The sequence below is a fragment of the Metopolophium dirhodum genome, chromosome 8, assembly GCF_019925205.1.
Source record: "Metopolophium dirhodum isolate CAU chromosome 8, ASM1992520v1, whole genome shotgun sequence".
NCBI lineage: Eukaryota > Metazoa > Arthropoda > Insecta > Hemiptera > Aphididae > Metopolophium > Metopolophium dirhodum.
The window spans coordinates 16,760,441-16,780,871 of NC_083567.1; the positions used below are offsets into that span (position 1 = coordinate 16,760,441).

The 20,431-nt window shown below is 31.7% G+C and overlaps 1 non-coding gene and 1 pseudogene across 1 annotated transcript; one reads left to right on the forward strand and one right to left on the reverse strand.

The window, feature by feature from the left end:
• Positions 1–7,298: 7,298 nt before the first annotated feature.
• On the reverse strand, positions 7,299–7,417 carry LOC132951506 (5S ribosomal RNA). Its single transcript, XR_009665337.1, has one exon. It is a non-coding gene; the product is annotated as a 5S ribosomal RNA (ribosomal RNA).
• A 10,673-nt stretch (positions 7,418–18,090) lies between these two features.
• On the forward strand, positions 18,091–18,204 carry LOC132951508 (5S ribosomal RNA; annotated as a pseudogene).
• The last annotated feature ends 2,227 nt before the right edge of the window (positions 18,205–20,431 follow it).

A 20,431-nucleotide genomic window follows, 5' to 3' on the forward strand; every position in this document is an offset into this window, starting at 1 on the left:
TAATCCTTGTTTAATGAAATAAATATTTTAAATAGTTTTTTCTGTTAAATATTCTGTGCATTTTAGTTTGTACTTTGTAATGTGTAATCATAAAGTTAAATTTATTCAACATTTTTTTTTGGTTTCCTAAAATTTATTTGCCTGCGGGCGCCAACACCCTCCTTCAATTTTATTTTTAGGATTTAACCTCTATTTAAATTTTCTAAACATTAATAATCTGGTACCTCTTGAATCATCCTTGTTTAATGAAATAAATATTTTAAATAGTTTTTTCTGTTAAATAATCTGGGTATTTTAGTTTGTACTTTGTAATGTGTAATCATACAGTTAAATTTATTGAAAATTTTTTTTTGTTTTCCTAAAATGCATTTGCCTGCGGGCGCCAACACCCCCCTTCAATTTTTTTTTTATGATTTAACCTCTAGCCAAATATTCTAAACATTGATAATCTTGTACCTCTTGAATAATCCTTGTTTAATGAAATAAATATTTTAAATAGTTTTTTCTGTTAAATATTCTGTGCATTTTAGTTTGTACTTTGTAATGTGTAATCATAAAGTTAAATTTATTCAACATTTTTTTTTGGTTTCCTAAAATTTATTTGCCTGCGGGCGCCAACACCCTCCTTCAATTTTATTTTTAGGATTTAACCTCTATTTAAATTTTCTAAACATTAATAATCTGGTACCTCTTGAATCATCCTTGTTTAATGAAATAAATATTTTAAATAGTTTTTTCTGTTAAATAATCTGGGTATTTTAGTTTGTACTTTGTAATGTGTAATCATACAGTTAAATTTATTGAAAATTTTTTTTTGTTTTCCTAAAATGCATTTGCCTGCGGGTGCCAACACCCCCCTTCAATTTTTTTTTTATGATTTAACCTCTAGCCAAATTTTTTAAACATTGATAATCTGGTACCTCTTGAATAATCATTGTTTCATGAAATAAGTATTTTAAATGGTTTTTTCTGTTTAATATTCTGGGCATTTTGGTTTGTACTTTGAAATGTATTTTTCTTCTGTAAAATTTTTTCAATATTTTTTTTTGGTTTCCTAAAATGCATTTGCCGGCGGGCGCCATCACCCTCCTTCATTTTTTTTTTTAGGATTTAACCTCTAGCCAAATTTTTTAAACATTGACTATCGAGTACCTTTGAATAATCCTTATCTTTAATGAACTAAATATTTCAAATAGTTTTTTCTGTTTAAGATTCTTGGCATTTTAGTTTGTACTTTGTAATGTGTAATCATACAGTTAAATTTATTGAAAATTTTTTTTTGGTTTCCTAAAAGGCAGTTGCCTTTATAAATATTGAATATTAAATATTGATTTTGAAGTTTTTTTGAATTATTCAATAATATTTGAATATGGAAATAGATATTTTTCAGAGAATACCTACATAAATTAATTTTTATATTGATATCGCCATTCGTATAATTAGTAGGGCATTTTGGTACAGTTGGTTGGGTTTTTTTTAGTTTTTTAATGCATGATAAATTCAAAAAGTAGTTCAAAATTTAAATTATTCAAAAATTAATGTGGCGGGAAATTGTTTTTGTCAATCTTAATGTCGATACTTTTTTGAGAATATAAATTTGATTTCAAGGCTTGGCTGCGTTGAATCTTGAAGACTTTAAGTCGATACGACCAATATTGAACGATTTACTTTTATGGCTAAGGATTGAAAATTTTAAACAAGGGTTCACGTAAATAGGTTATATATAAATTACTTTATTCACAATAATATCATCAAATATACTTGGTAATATCATGGGCTGACTGACCGTTTTCGCTCAGAATTGTTTTTCTTATACAATGATATTATATCATTGAATTCAAATTCAAGACCATCCATTACAGTGACCCACTTGTAACCTACTGTACAGCAGAGCGACATCCACTTATCCACCTTTTTTTTCTGACCGTAACGGTTGCCACGGCTATTAACAAATACTAAGATGAAATTAATCTTATAAAGTTATAACGTTGGTTATAATTTAGTGCTATAACTTATAAAACATAGGTTGCCCTTAGCAACCACGATATATGATTGTATAAAATTATTTCTGGACTTCTGACTGTATTATATTCTATAACGTAACCCGCGATTATACACATCGTTTTCGGAATTTCAAAGACTTCATATTATTATACGATTTTAACACGTTTTCGTCTAGGGAACGGAACGAGACTGCAGCGAACAGCCGAAAACGCAATGTGCCGATGAACTTATGTACTATACATTTATATACGGTATTATTAGTGTTTCGTATTATTATCTACGTGACCTTTATTTATTAACATAACATATTATACGGCTAAAAAACCGTAATTTTCTCAGAGTATTATATTGCGCTCGTTGGTGGCGTTATTTATGTTTTCACACCATCGGTCGTTTTGGAATTCGTCGCTGCTCGTGCAGGCGGTGTAATAAACCGCGTGCGGCAGGTAACGAATGTTGAATATTATTATATTCGTACACCCAAACGTAGTCGCACATTTAAGTAATCGTTATAATACATTTATACGACCAAAAAAAAAAAAAAAAAACCCGTTATGAACGTTTAAAAAACCATTTGTAATTACAAATAAAATCTTTAATACATCCATGTCTGCTGCAGTATTATAATATAGTGTATATTATTATCCATCGGTATATAAGTGTCCAAGAAATTTGGGGTTTTGGCCATATAATATTCTATAAACGTATAAATTGTTCCGCGATAAACGATAATCATGCGGCCGCTCGTTCGCCTGGGTATTATAATTCGATACGAATATTAAAGTAAACGAATTCGGAATTCCTGTTTTTCGACGAATTTCCCATACCATTAACTAACTATCTATTTTAATTCCACACCACGAAAACATTTTATACACTAACAGCCAATATACAGGGTGTAAAAAAACATTTGCAAATTGTTGTTCTTTATGTAACTCCTTGATGAAAATGTCCGTGTTAGGTATAATTTTAAATAATATACATACATAAGTCGGCTGCTAACCTCCCGTCACTAACCATTTCTATCAAATGTACCTCACTATACTTATTGTACTAGGTTAAATATAGATAGGTATAGATTGTAAATAATTTTAGTAAAATAAAAAGAATAACTACATCAATATATGAATACATAAATCACAATAATATACGAAAATTCGATAATATCTTTCAGAATATTCCACCTTTCGTTTTACCAGTGAGAGGTATAATATCAACTTTTGATTTTTTAAAGCCAAAACCGTATTACAAACATCACAAATTTATGGTTTTTGTTTAATTGTTTATTTTTTTTGTCGTCAAGGCGGCAAAGCCTGTCTTGATCTCTACTGTGTTCTTGGCCGTACTCATCACTACCCATACAAATATTACTTTAATATGTACTATACCTATATATGGTATTTTTTTCTGTTTTGTTTTTTTTAAACGGCACCAGAAAAGTTTTTTCCATTGTTTCGCCTATCATCATTCGCATCCGTATCATTGGATCCGTAGTCCGGTCGTTTGACAAAGCGACGACGACTGATGCAGAATCGCGTCTACTTGAGCAATAATATAAGTGCAATATAGTGCACCGATCTCGGTTTTTTCTCTTATTTTTTTTTTTTGTACATTTTTATATAAGCAATAAAATGATAATTTCAATCCAAACCCCAACCGATTGTTGATTTAGTACATCATAATTCTTGAAGAATGTTAAGGACGTCTCGTTTAATAATAATATTCTTTTGTATTGTGTCCGTTTTAACGTATAGAATAATTGTTGACAAATACACGCGACAAAAATATATTCCTATTCGTTTTTCATTCCGATACGTCGTCTATATAATATGTATATGTATATATATATATATATTATGTGTGTGTGTGTGTATCGTTTAACCCTTGTCTAGACTGACGAGTGACAACAAACCATTAATTGTAAAATGCCATATCGTAAGGCATATATATATATCGTACGAAACCATGATGAAATTGCCACTTAAGGTATATGCGTTTACTTGTAAGCGGTATGATATTAGTACAGCGAGTAAGATTAGCGAAATAATGATGAGGAAAAATCAAAAAGTGAATCCTGCTACAGCTGTATCGGGAACGGTATTGAGAAAATACAATTTTCCGTTTCCCGTCTACAGATGCAAGACGAGAAATTCATCACTGCGATTGTGGAAAGGACTTCACGCGGAATCGAAATTTTATTCGTCAATAAATTGAACGTAAACATATATATATATATTTCGTGATAAAAATATCGACCCGAGTAGTTGACTACAACGACGTAAAAGCCCATGTAAGCTAATCACCAACATCATCCCCTCGGGCTTAGCCATACATGCAATTCAATAAAACTTACGAGCGCCTTTAAAACAATTATTATATTGCGTGATATTGTGCGCAGTGCGCACTGCTGCCGCCACAGGTTATGATATAATATAATATTATTATATTTTATAATTTATATAGGCTATAATATATTATATTAATAGCTGGACGAGTCCAGTTCGTCGATTCCGTCGTACATGTTATTATTTAATCACATTACAATTTATAATAATTTGCATGTAGGACGTGTAATATTGATAAATGATAATAAATAATAATAAATTGACGACGACGGCTGCAGATGCAGTTGCAGCGACGCGTATGCGCACTGCAGCACCTCTCCACGTGAATATAAGTGACTCACGTTTATGTTATGCTCGTGTGAAGACGATTTTATTTATTTTTTACCCCGTTCGACTGTCACCGTCGCGTCTATTCGATTCGACGAACTCCAACGTTTATTGCCATCACGTATATAATATTATATTATTATAGATCGGACGATATATACAGGTATTACATCTTCAACAGATCGATAATAATATATATAGATAAATACATGAGCTGGCGATATATGTCCCTATAGGTAATGTTGATGACTAATGTTCTTTAAACATTCTTTTCTTAGCACACCATCGTCGCGGTGTAGCAAATACCATTGTAACATATTAATATGCACACGTTTATCGAAAATAGTGATAAATTATATTTTGTAATAGACATAGGTACCTACAATAAGCAATCCTATGAAAATAACGAACAGCTGAGACGCTACTAATGCCTATCGCCAATGAAGATCCCATCTTCCTTGCAGGTAATTCGACGACACGTTCGATATATTATATCTCGTCACAGCCGGCTTCCGTCATCACCTGTTGCAGCACTGTCCATCATCGCTGTCCTGCAGCAGCACGTCATCTTCGATGCAGTCCGGTGGCCAGCTGAGCACGCGCCTCCGCCACGACTGTAAATCACATTATAATATTCGTCCAATACCTGTAACTGCGTAATAAAATAATTATCGCAGCTCGACCATCTAAAACGTTTATGAATTTAAAAAAATAAAATTAATTTAATTAAAAATACATTTATTTATTTTATTTATTAATTGATTTATTATTTGATTTATCGTAATATTATGTGTATTGTGTGATTCACGCACTTCGCATGTTACGTTCATCGAATCCGCAAGCCACGCCGTTTACAGCAAAAATGGGCGTGCAAATTTATGAAAATTAACTAACGTAATAACACATAAACAGTTAAATTTAATATATTATAAGTATAGTAACTGCATATACATAACATGTACATAACCAACATCGGTTATATGAGTTTAACGGAAAATTTCTTTTTAATTATCTATATATTGATTTAAACTCCTATAAATACTGACAAGTATATCATCTACTAAAACGGGCAGTGATTCGGTTTCTGAATATGTGTAGCGTTTATCATTTATGATAATGTACAATAACAAAACTATAAATATTTGGAAATGGAAATGATTAAGTTTATTTTAGTGTTCACAAATTTAAAATAATAACTCTTAAAAATTAAAATGTTATGAAAAGTTAACATTAACAAACTTTATACTATAAGGAATTAAATTTAAAAATGACCTGTTGTTAATTATTTAATACCTACTTATACCTAAAGAATATTTGTTGAAAACTAATAATAAGTTGGTAGGTTATAATCTATAAAACCAAAATTAAAAAATATTTATGATGATAGAAAATCAAAATATAATTGTGAATTATAATTATAATAATTATTTTAATTAAGATTATTAATAAATTGAACAAACGTACTGACTGTACCTAATACCTATTTTGTAGAATATATATATTATATAGTAAATTATAAGACGTACTAAACAATATAATCGATGATTCGACCATAAAGTTTTTAATAAAATAGCGCTGTTAAATAAAAATAGTAACTCATATTTACAAAAAAAAATTAAGTTGCTTCTGCTGTTATTACTGGTTGACACTATAGAATTATACAAGCATAACATTTTTTAAATTGTTATAAGACAATATTTTCACACTAAAAATAAAGAAACGTCTATTTCGTTTTTTGAAATGCCATAGTATATATTATATATTTATTATAACCATGTATATATTGTGTAAATACTAAATAATTATTAACGTTGATAAACTATAATTTGTTCACAAACGTTTCTATACATGCCGTACTGCGTTTCCGCTATTTCTTTAAAATAGTTAAGCCCGAGACCCGACTTTTCAAAGCACCATAATAAAAGTAAATAATTGCTGTACAATATACGCGAAAACTTTTATCTCATTCTATAGAATTTAGTTTGGATATACTGGGCGGATATTTCATCAGATGAATTTATTGATTTTAAAATGATGTGTTTTTTTGTGTGGCTGGAATATTTTCGCAAAATAAATTTTCAATCATCTGGATAAATATATTGTTCACTAAATTTTCATAATAAAATGTTCTACTTATTAAAATGTTCAAACAATTTTTTATATTTTGTGTTCTATTTATAGACATTTTAAATGTATGAGTTTTTTAGGTACGACTATTTTAGGCAAAACGATGAATGGGTTTTACAGTTGTGTGTGTGTGTGTGACGTCAAATATTTAGATATATAGGAGTAGAGGAAAATGGAAATAAATAGATTTTGAGGGTGGTTTCCGGTATCAAATAAAATTTAGTTGGTACTTTGAGATACATCCAGAAAAACAAAATTATTTTGAAAAAAACATGAATTTTTTTTAACCATTTGTCAACAAAATAATCAAAATAAGCTCGTTGCGACTTGGGGCTTAACAAGTTAAACGTATATAACGTTGTATAATATAAACAATTATTATTTAAATTTATCGCGGGAAGGAGTTCAATAAAAATTCTCGAAAGTCAAGGTGACAAATATGACAAAAAAAAACGATTTTAAATTAAAAATAATTTGTATTAATAAATCAAAAAATGCCAATGGCACGTAGTGTTCCCAAGCGGTCACCCATCCAAGTACTAACTACGCCCGACGTTGCTTAACTTCAGTGATCGGACGAGAACTGGTGTATTCAACGTGGTATGGTCGTTGGCGAAAGAAACGTAGAAAATTAAAATATTTAAATAAATTACTAAAGTCATTTAACACGAAATGGCTGTTTAAAAATATTTATTTTTTGTCTGAGAACCCGTCCCTAGTAAAAATATATATTTATGTCATATCGTTATCTATATAGAAACAACAGTCAACAGGTATCTATAAAGATATAGATTAAATCGGAGACCCAGGGAATATAATATTATAATATTACGTTTTATTGGAGGAAAATTTGTCAAACCATTTGTTTAGTGGCACGCTTTATAACTGCAATAACAGTGACTGTCGTAACTCATTATGACTTCACAATATAGCCCGTCACTCGTCGATATTAAGTATTAACTATTTACCAACAGATTGCCAGATTGGTGAATGGTGAGGCCTGTAAAAATATGATACGAATAAAAAAAACACAACAATATATTATGTTTCACAATGACAAATATAATGCAGATACAAAATATTATAACATATCCTAAGAATTATTATTTCAATAAATAGATTATTATTGGTAGTTGGTGTTATTTTTTTATGGGAAAATTGGTCGTGAACCGGATGTGGTGAGATGCGAAGAAAACACGGGATGCACGCGGTGAAAACGAGCGGCGACAACAGTACAACATATTATAATTTATAGTTGTAAAATAAATACAATATAACATTTATAGACGGTATTGAAACTTTGGGTGATTATACGTCATATAATTGTACATTTTTGCGGCGTGCCATCCTTTGCAAGGAATTTACAGCACATCGCGCGCCTCTCTCCTGAACGATTAAAATCTATATAATTTTGTACCTCGTATCTCCTATATGACCAAGAAGGGTGCGCGACTTGTGCAGGTAAATGCATTTACATAAAGTGCACATAAAAACGTGACGGTCTCATAACCGTCGTCGTTTCGAGAGCGCGCATAAATCCACGGCTCACGAGTACCTGACTGGTAACACTACCTATATATATATACGCACCTAACTGTATATATTTTATTCCTAACGATGGCACCGACACCCATTTATCATATTGTATTAAGTACGCAATCGAATTACTTTAATATATTATATTATATCAAACGCGGTGTGTACAACTACAGTTGGGTCTGGCGGTACCTATACAATATTATTACGTAGGTGCAGAGCAGGACGCGATGCGAGGCGCAAAAAGATTACAATAATATAAATGAAATTATATTCGCTACCTATTAATTAATTTTGCACGTGTGCGCTTGCTTTTCCGCACACGATATTCGTATTATTATTTTATGGGATTAGCAGCGAGTAGCGGACGTCCTCGATGCCATTGCGGCTCGTCTGTTATTTGCAGCAGACGTATATATTATAGGTATAACAAGATAATTGCTGCTGCTGCGGCCGCGGCGGCGGCTGACCGAATGGTATATTATAATATTTTAACAATAATGTGTATAATAATTTATATTGTTATTATTATATTATTTCGGTGTAGGTACCACACACGCTCGCGTATTTTATAATATAATGTTAAATATTGACAGCGGCGTGTAAAAAAAATACGATTCGGACGTTCTAAATAATAATTATACCTATACGGCGCGTAATAATATAACGAGCAGCACCTTTAGTGTTATGACATGCGTAGTAGCGTTGCACACGCGCGCGTCTTATGAGTGTAAAACGACGTTTATGAGCGCATTAAATCAACACACACAAAGCCAGAGGAGGTATACCGAATCGCCATTCCCCCGCGTGTTGTGGTAATAATAATAATAAAAAATAATAATAATAATAACACACGTCACATTCGTAGTATTATTATTATTATTATTATAGTATCCGTATAGTAATGAAGAATAATTAATCGTTATAACTATGGTCGCGAACCGATAAATCATTTTACATCATGTATCGCGTAATGGGCGGGTCGTAATAATCCGATCGAAAGGTAATAATCAATAATATATTATATTATATAGGTACAACTGTTTACCGCCATATACATATTAAATGTAATATGTTATAATATGCAAGTCCGTACAAATCGTATTCTACAAGATTGTATTTTTTTTTTTAAACTAAAGGTTTCAACATCATGGGTTGTCAGCCTACAGTTGGATTGTATTATAATATTGAATATTTGTAAAATATTCAATATTATTATTATTTGCAGACGATCAGACAATATATTATAAGAGCGTGCGTCGTACGAGTGTACGACTATAGACTTTAAAGTAATGGACATCGTTGACGTTACGAATATGCGCTTTTGATTATCCCTTGGAGTTTTGTCTCGTGACAATAATATTATAAACAGATAATCTCGTACAAAATTGTATAAGACGTTATATCACATCAAGCCCCTAAAACTTAGGGGGAGCTTTTCAGCAACTAAGGGGCGTTTGGAGGTGCTATATATATATACATTCGTATTTCAAACATTTTCGTTGTCCGTAACAACAAGATTTTTATAGTTTTTGTATATCGGAAACGAATAAATATAAGTTTATTATATTTTATTATTTAAAAAATTCATCCCAACCACTTACCTAGTGACTCGCACGATTCCTGGAAACCTATCACGGCGTCTAAAAAGAAATTGGTGCAGATATCTTCTTGATGATTAACAATAATAACCAATGATAAAACGCAATAAACTAAAATTACATACACAGTTTAACGTCTTTTTAAATTTTAATAGATTATTAAAGATAGTGCGAGTAGGTATTTATATAGGTACCTAGGGAAATCTCAAATCTGTATTTATAACACCGTGGACGGCGGCGAACGAGGGTGATTCCTATTCTGACCATGCTGGCGACGCGACGCGGCAAAATACAAGTTTTGGTTTTTCGCCCCGTCGTCGGTTTTGGGGACACGATATAGAGAGAGAGAATTAATACTCTCTTAATAGATATTGTAGCAATAATAAGAATTAATTCAACATATGAAGACAGAAGAAGTAACACGATGTTTTAACAAGCGCAATCTATATAGCTATAGTATTATCCTCCAAATGTTTCTAATAGATAGATAGATTGTCAAAATACCTACAGCGCAAGTACATTATAATATAGCCATGTAGGCTGCAGGTCGACTTTATCTCGTTGCGTTAATAATTGTGATTCATATTTCATAAGGTATGTAACTTCAGAAAAATTTCTTCACGACAGTTTTTATTTGCTTCATCACTTTTAAAACTGAAATCTGTAAATCGCCTTTATAATAGTTGTAACTTGTAACATTGCTATTGATGTTATTATTGTACTATTATATTATATACGTTACAGCAGAACACGAAGTGCGGACAATTTTTTTTTGCCGCAGACGACCATGCAGATTATATTATGTAGGTACGTCTGCTGCGGATGATTTTATAATGTTTGTTGTTTGCAAAAAAAAAAAACAAATTACAAATCGTTATGTCGTGGAGTTATCGTAATCCTCGGTTAGAACTTCGGCGAGCATCGGTGGTGGTCCGTCGAGACGATTGCGGGTCAAGGCGACGACGGGAATATTGAAAATAATGAGCACTCGTCACCTGGCACACGCGTTGATATCTATATATAATCGAAGGGAGGGCGCCTCTTGTGTCCGTACGTAATAATAATATTATAATATGTAATAAACAAAATTAGCGCGTAAGAAAACCTGAGAAAGTACGCACTAGCAAAGGTTTTTTTTATTGCCATGTCGTCGTAAAATAATAATAATAATAATAATAATAATAATTATATGTGACCGAAGGGAGGGAGATAAACGAGATCGTTAAACAAACTAGATTTTAGGTTGTAAGACATGAGTACATGACGCAAATCGAAATGGCAGATTTTGCTGCATTTGTAAGATATCGTAATGCGCGGTTATTCCAGCCGAAGGTGCAGGAAATATTCTTCCAAGTAGGTATAGCATGGTAGGTTAGGTATACGTAAAACCGGTGATACCCCAAAATCTATTAAATTGTATATTTCTTTCGGTTTTAGGCGAAAAACGCAAAATGTATTTACAGTTTTGTACCTTAGTAGTGGGATAATTTAGCGCAAAATAAACTTTATTACCTGATACAGTATTGTATAGACGGTAATGGATATAACATGTTTATCTTCACATTTAATAAAATTATCTTTTATGCCCACTCTCCCGACCCGCTGCACATAAATAACGAAAAAACAAAATGATTTTATGAACCGTACATGTAATCCAATCATAATATAATATGCCAAATGACAAATGCACTATACCTACAGCCAGTACCGTAAGTACAATGTCCATAATATGCATACAATAAATTAATATATTATATGTACCTACATCTCCTTTTTTCCCTTTCCGGTGAGAACAGATTATAATATGAACATTTAAAAAAAAAAAACATTTTAATAATATTATGTGTGCAGTAAAATATAACAAGATATAATATATTATTTCACTAGTAATAATATAATATTATCATTCATATCAAACCTAACTATAACAAAATACAGGTTTTTTTTCATTCGAATAGTTTGTTTTACCATAATAGAAATTCATTTTTGAAATATTTTAGCATCCTAAACGGCATATGAACCTAAAGGTATACGATTTCGCATGCGCGTTGGGTACAAGATGTTAATATAACATTAATTAGGACGTTTTTCGTTCTCTTTCGCCTCTTTTTCGAATCGTCCGAGTGGCGAGTACACATAACATTATCGGTCAATGACAGTTATTGGTTAGTATGCGGCAGAGGTGAGAGGCTGAGACTTGAACCATATTTGTCCAAGGCCAATAATATATTATTGGCTATAATAATAACTAATTTATAATAAGCAATGAGGCGCAAGTGCATAGGTGAAAATAACTAACTCGTTAGTATTATTATTGCACTAAATTATAGAATATTATTATCAGTATTATTACACGCATCACAACGTTTGAATGCAACGACTACTAAACTGCAGCCATTGCAGTCGGTTGCGTACGTTGCCTTAAATTCACCATAAATCTTCAGCCACTATTGCGAACCCTCCCCTCCAGCCACCCACCATACCATAAGATAGTGTATACAACCATAAAATAATATATATTTATTATTTTTATCAGAATATAGTATATTAACGATATATGTTTTATGTGTGTGCGTGTGCTATTTATAGTCGCGGTATATTATATTGTATATTGAATATTCTATATAATAATAATACGACAACGTCATAAATTTCCCGATTCCAGCTTATACCTATTATATTATATATTATGTTTGACATAATATTATGTGGCACTATATTATAATATTCTCGCGGTATTAATTTAAAGTCACACGGTTCCAAAGTCGGATTGACGGCGCGCTTACGCTGCTTTTCACATCCAAATGATAATAATTGTAATAATAATTTTTATATTGTTGTTGTGTTGCAGTTGTCATATTATATAGGTATTTGCGGTGATATTATATATTATGTTTTATACATACCACGGTTGGATCGGTCTATAAATTATAATAAATCGGCCGGAAATTGCAGCTGCACCGTTGGATAATCACACGTTAGGCGCATGATGCACACACGTCCTGGCGATTTATCACGAACATCCACGACGTATATGCATATTATTATAAGTGCAGTGTATATTGTAGAATTCGAAAAAATTACATTGATTTATCTCGAAGAAAATGTGCACGAAAATGCATATGCTCGTGTGTACCTATATATTATATAAGACAAAATAACGTTACGGTTTAATACCCATAATAGAGAACGCCCCGAAACGCGTGGAATATTTTCACCGTTTTTTTGGTAGATCGCATACAACACTATATACGCGTCTATGCCTATAATATATAATATATTATACATATGTCCGGATTTAGAGGGGTCGAGGGCAGGCCTCAGATTTTACCTCCACAGATTCCGTTGTAGAAGCAAAATAATATAATTAGTATTGAATCATGCAGACAAAATTAATATTCTAAGAAAAAAATCACCCTAATTATTATTCTTTTGGAAAAGGTTTTTCTACGATTTTAAATAAAAAAATTTCGTTCTAAGGGCCATCATCGGTATCGGTGCAATTTATAGTTCAATGATAAAAATCTATACACATTAATAACAGACCGTTATCACACGAAACGTCGTTTGCCAATTTATACGATTGCGAATTTAAAAAAATCAAACAATGCATTTGCAGTATTAACATAATATAACGACTTACGATATATAGCGACATGGCGTATACACCGTTATCTACGATTTCAAGACAAAGTAGTTTTTATTTAGCAAATAAGTGTAGTTTATTAAAATATTATCAACAATATATATTATCTTATAATATATTTTTTACTACTTACCTAATTATTCAATTTTGTTTATTTGCAGTCCATGTATTACATAATACATTATGAAACATGAGTGCGTTATGAATATAATATTTTAACTTTTCATCATAAATTATCATTGTGATCCTGCTCAAAAAATATTATTCAAATTTATAAAAATTCGTAATTATAATATGTACCATCATTAGGTATGGAAAGCACATCATAATCAATTCTGCCACTACCGTATACTATATAGGTACCATTCTGTTAATTGCATGTCCCCAACTCCACCACAACGAATGTATACCACAAAGCTTCAGATATGATCATAGTGTACCTTTTTTTTTAATAAATCGTATTGTCTTAAATGGCGTTCAAGCACATTAATTTATCTCGTATTATCCAACAATGTTATTAAATATTTTACGTTATGATTCATGAGCGTATAGCCTGATTTGTATACGAATTCATAACAGGAGACCAATCTTCCCACGTGTTGGCCAAGGAAAATTCAAACAGTATTTGTTATAATATACTGTAGAATAATATTTTATAATTATTGTATATGAATATATCATTTAAAACGTACCATCGTGTCATGGTTGTGCCGATAACGATATACAATTCTATACAGTCTACATAATATTATAATGCATTTTTTTTAAAATTATTTTTATTGCAGTGCCACTTAACGATGCAGTTGTAATACAAGTGAACGATTTCATTATTACATGGCATTTATCTATCATGCAATGTCTATTTTGGCTCGTTTGTTATCCAATAAAATGTATATATTTCAATAAATATAATGTATATTCTTGAATTCGTCGACCCTGCATTATGGGTTGACATGTTATTATTAATATAAATAAAACTCAACACAATTAATCATAAAATACGATTGATATTGCACTAGTTTTTCTCATACTTAGCCAATTTATATCATTGTTTTTATCTTTTAGTATTTACAAATTCGATGGATGTAGCCATGTATTTAAGTTATAATGGGTGTGGTCCTTATAAACATTTATCGACGGTCAACTATAGTTTTTCCATTTTCCCAAATGTCCAACATTGACAAAGACGTCAAAAACTTTTAACTTCCTATTTTCTGTTAATGCACAATATGTGCTACCCATTGGCGCCCGCAGGGGGGGGGGGTTGCCAAGTGGCCCATTCCCCCCCCCCCCCCACTGTGAATTTTTAACTGCATGTACTTTAATATCAATATCGCTATAGCTAATATTATATTATTAATAATTTTTATCTTGCGCCGGGTGGGATTTTATCCTGCGGGCGCACTTACTGTTACCTATATACTTCTATATACTTCCCGGGTGGGCTATATACTTCTAGTACAATATCGTTTTTTATTCTTTCGACCGGCCACAAGATGTCACCAATAACGACAATTTTATAATACTTTAAGTGCTTTTTCAATCGACCGTCGTCGGTCGACTTCGGTCCGGTTATTAAAATCTCTGTAACGGCGGCGTATAAGGATGTGGCCATGTGGGACAGCGTGCGGTCGTGATTCGGTATACCGCGTTTGGATTGAAATCGATACCGGGCCGTCGCGGGCTGTTAAACGATAAAACAGTCATGTCCGCGCATACCTCACTGCAGCGGGCCACCGCTTATCGATCCCGACAACCAACACACTTCGCGGTACCGGTTACCGGTATTGCACGAGGCGCCGCATATAATATTATCATGGTATTTATTTCAATTTCGTATACGGCCGCCGCTCAAACGGACGCGTTTCGTTTGAAAGCGGTTTCGAGAACGCGCGAGCCATCGCATATCGCGGCCGGCCCACACATGAGCAAAAAAAAAAAAAACACCGGTCCGGTCAAGATTAAATTATTAATTATGACTATAATAACGATTGACGATAACGATAAAAAAATCGCTGCCTTCAATCTTTTACCTATAAAATATAGCATAATTTATGGTATAAAAATAAATATAATATACTACATAATAAATATTAAATATTGAATAGGGTTATAGTAACGGAAATAAAAGTCATCTAAACTGTTATCTCTTATCAATATAATTATTTATTTGAGATGGCATTATAGCATAGTATATAATAGTATATTAATATATCCAATCACTTGGTACCTACACTATATGTATTAATTTCTATCAACGCTTGGCCCAACTATTCTTATTTTACCTCAACATCATAAACAGTTAGCTCACAAACTATCGGTGAAGATTTTGAGTCGTTACGCCCAGGCGCGGACTGGCTGGGATGCTGGGATGCTGGGATGCTACAGCATCCCTTGCCCTAAAATATATTTGCCTAATATTATTTATTATATATTTAAAGACTCTAGACACCTAATGAACAACAGATTGTTACCAACTTACGATTACTAGTAATCTATAATATTGTACAACTTTGATTGAAAGTTTTTTGTAACTTGGTACTTATTTACGTGTTTAACGTATATTCAATATTTTTTCAAAACAAAATAAAATATATTAATATTTTATAAATAATCTACATGTATTAAATTCGCCCCAACAATTTATGTTATTTGCCCTTTAAATTGTGTAGCATCCCGTGCCCTATTTTACCAGTCCGCGCCTGAACTGGTCCGTAAGTTTATAGACATTCTAATACATTCTCCCGGCAGTTTCAATAGACACAGTGTTTGAGAAGTTATATTTTTTTGGTACCTAATTAATTTACAATATGAATTATTATAAGTTACCTATGTAGATTGTAGGTACTTGTCCAAAACTCTACTACCGGGAAGCCATTAGTATTTATGGTACAGCCTTACGAAGTTCACGATTTTCGGTGTTTTACGCACCCGTACAACGCTTAAAGTTTACCGAGCTTAAGTATAACAAATTAATTTTTTTTTTTAATCTAGGTAAATCAACGTTTTAAAATTGATGATGCAAAAATAATTCTGACACCCACCCATGGTGGATTTACATAACAAGTCAAAGGAAGTTTTTGATTTTAATTATTCGAGCAAGCGCAGTGTGCGAGTGACTACACCGTATATATTATATGAAAATACCAAAAAGTTCAATTAGCTATAATATAACTTAAAAATAAGACTGACCGCCAAATTCAGACTTCTCTGTCGTTTTCAGTTAAAAACTAATGATTTTCGGCAATTAATTTTTGAAATATCGTTCATAATTCGTTGTAACTTGTAATTTATATACCTATTTTAAAAATATTATTCGTGGGTAATTGAAACGTCTAAAATGTATTATTATATACAAATATGATAATAAACAAATAATAATAACTCAACTTAACCGGCTACGGTATTAATAATATTTAATAATATCAATATAAGTATAGTATACAATATCCTAGGCTGTCAAATCGTCTCCACTTGGAATCGTTTTTCGTATACAATGATATTATATCATTAAATTCAAATGTAACACTATCCATAACAGTCACCCACTGGTACCCTACTGTTCAGCAGAGTCACTACCAAATTTTATTTTTTTTTAATTGACCTCCCTTCTTATTTAAATTCTGACAAACGAGTTTTGGTTAAGTATATACGGCCCTGTCTACGGCCAGTAAAACAATTAGGATTCTTGGGGTCCCGGACAAAGTCAATGTATTGGACCCTGAGGTATATGTATACAATATTTGTTTATAGGTTACCTATACAAAAATAAATAATGATGGTGATTTTTTTTTTAAAAACCTAAACAATTTTATGTGAAGGCCCGCTGACCAGTGTATTGTTATTAAAATATAACTACACTTTTAGTGTTCTTTTTTTTATTATAAATATTAATTAAAGCTTTCCACACATAAAAGTAACTCAATAACAATAAAACACTATAAAAATATAATTTTAAAGATAAATATAGGTATTATTATGGATAAATGTCCCCTTGTTCTTCGACAACAAATTAGATAACATGATAAATTATAAAAATAGATATTTTTATTTAATATATTTTATTTGATTTAAACATTAGATTACAATGCAATTATTTAAAAATTTAAAGTAGATGCTGTGCGCCGTCAGGGCTCCTTGAGCCAACGATTAGCAGCCCTCTACAGGGGCATTGACCCGGCTGCCCCTGCGTTTGTTGCGGCACTGTTATAACTGGTAATTCAGTTATTGATATTATAATATATATTTATACTATTTGAAGAAAAAAAGCATATAACTAGAGCAGTAAAGCAATATATTATATATTACTATAGTTTAAGGATTATTAAGAAAATATTTTTGGATTTTTTAAAACATATTAGAATCATATTTTAAACCTAATAATCCATTATTTACTTATAATTAACTTATATTATTGTAATATAATATAAAAACATGAATAACATTTTGTTAGATAGTTTATTTAAATATTATAATTTTTCGACTTACATTCGCCAACGACCATAGTAATTACCACGTTGAATACACCAGATCTCGTCCGATCACTGAAGTTAAGCAACGTCGGGCGTAGTTAGTACTTGGATGGGTGACTACTTGGGAACACTACGTACCGTTGCTTTTTTTATAAACTTTACTTCTTTATTTATTAAAAGAAAAAAATTTAAGTAAAATTTGTCGATTTCAGTTCATACAAATGATTTAAACTTACTGGAGTGCCATTCACTCCAAATTCCCTTAGTCCCTACACCCTTGTTTTGTCAATATAAATAATGTCCATCGCGTTTACAATCATTAACAATTCATAACTTTCTTAATTTAATTTTGTTTGGTTCGCCAAAGCATTCTGGCCAATTAATATACCTACTTTCACTAATTATACCTACTTGTCTTATTCTGTACTGAAACGTAATCATATAGAATATAATATGCCTGTTATTATTGATTAATGTATTATCTATTAATTGTATACCTACGCACCTTTACAAGTCATTATATTATTTTTTTGTTATCGCTATAAACGTTTTGTATGTCAAAATAAATGCCATTCGATTTTATGTGTCAATACTCAATTTAGTCGTCGTTTGCCTTTGCTCTTTGCATATGCAGTGAAATCTCGATAACTCAAATCGATGACAGGCACAAAAAAAAATTTAAAAAATTAAAAAAAAAAAAACACACATTGTAAAATCAATACATTCATCGCTTCGCTCAGAATCTAAAATAGTATCTATTTCAAATATATAGACAAAAATAATTTAACCACAAGTTAAATTAAACGCTTACTTTTGAATATTATTATTTTAATTTAACACCAATATTTAAATAAGTTTAAACACTGATAATTTTTATGAGGCATAAAAATTAATTTTAGACTAATTGGACTTTATTTTTGGGTCTGTCGTCATATTTCGGAGCAGTAAAAATACCAAGATTTTCAACTTTAATATCTTTTCTAGTTGGTAGTTTGTAGTGTCAAAAAGTAACATATTCTCCGTACTTGTTTTAATAGTTTTAATTAATAAGTAACCAAGTTTACGACAAAATCTATTCTCTTATTTTTTTAAAATTAAAAAACCAATAACCGTATATCTTGAACTGTTCACCAAAATATGTTTATATTAGCAATTTTTATGCATGGAATAATTTTCAAAATATTTTAACTCTTTTTGAGAACCTTAGAAATTTTAAATTTTCGAATTTTTTTGTTGTTTTTTTAATAATTGTTGATAAAAAACTTTTGCTTTGTCAAAAACATTGAACATTTAATACAAAGTGTAACATTAGTCCTTATTACTGGAAGAAAAAAAAAGTTGAGGGTTCCTCATATGTTTTTTGTGAGTGTTTTAAGTTTTTTACAATTATTGTTCATATTTTTTAAAATTAAGCTCATAATTCATATTCAATGGTATTATTTAATTAATTGGTCATTACAATAAAACAAACATTGACACTGACTATTACAGACACCATGTCATGTTTTGAATTTATTAAAGCTATTATTTTTGTAAAATAGAAAAATAAGATAAAACAAACTGATAATTTAGTTTTTAGATTCTGAGTGGAACGATGAATGTATTGATTTTAAAATGATGTGTTTTTTTTAAATTTTATTTTGTCTATGTACACAATATATATTCGAAATAATGCTTCGATTTTCAACTTCAGTATCTTGTTCGATTAGAAAGTGAATATTGTTGGTGGTTAAGCATTTAAAGTTCAAAAATTGACAAAAATCACGAAAATTAGCAAATTATTTTGAGTTAAGAAAAAACTTAGAATATTTTTTCGGTTATTTTGTTGAGATTGTATAATATTATTCGTGGGTACTTGGGAAACTTCTAAAGTATACTAATATATTATATCTATGATAGTAGTAGTATATAATAGAGAGTTCAGACCGCTGATCCCCGCACCCTCCGCACCCTCCGCACCCTCCGCACCCTCCGCACCCTCCGCACCCTCCGCACCCTCCGCACCCTCCGCACCCCCGCACCCTCCGCACCCTCCGCACCCTCCGCACCCTCCGCACCCTCCGCACCCTCCGCACCCTCCGCACCCTCCGCACCCTCCGCACCCTCCGCACCCTCCGCACCCGCCGCACCCTCCGCACCTCCGCACCCTCCGCACCCTCCGCACCCTCCGCACCTCCGCACCCTCCGCACCCTCCGCACCATCAGTTAATTAGTGTTAACGATTATCCGTAACGTGTGCGGTGTATAAATCTCCTTATCAGTAATTAACTCCTACTATCAGCATCTGATGCAACTACCGTAACCTTATCAGTAATTAACTCCTCATTAGTGATAACGATTATCCGTAACGTGTGCGGTGTATAAATCTCCTTA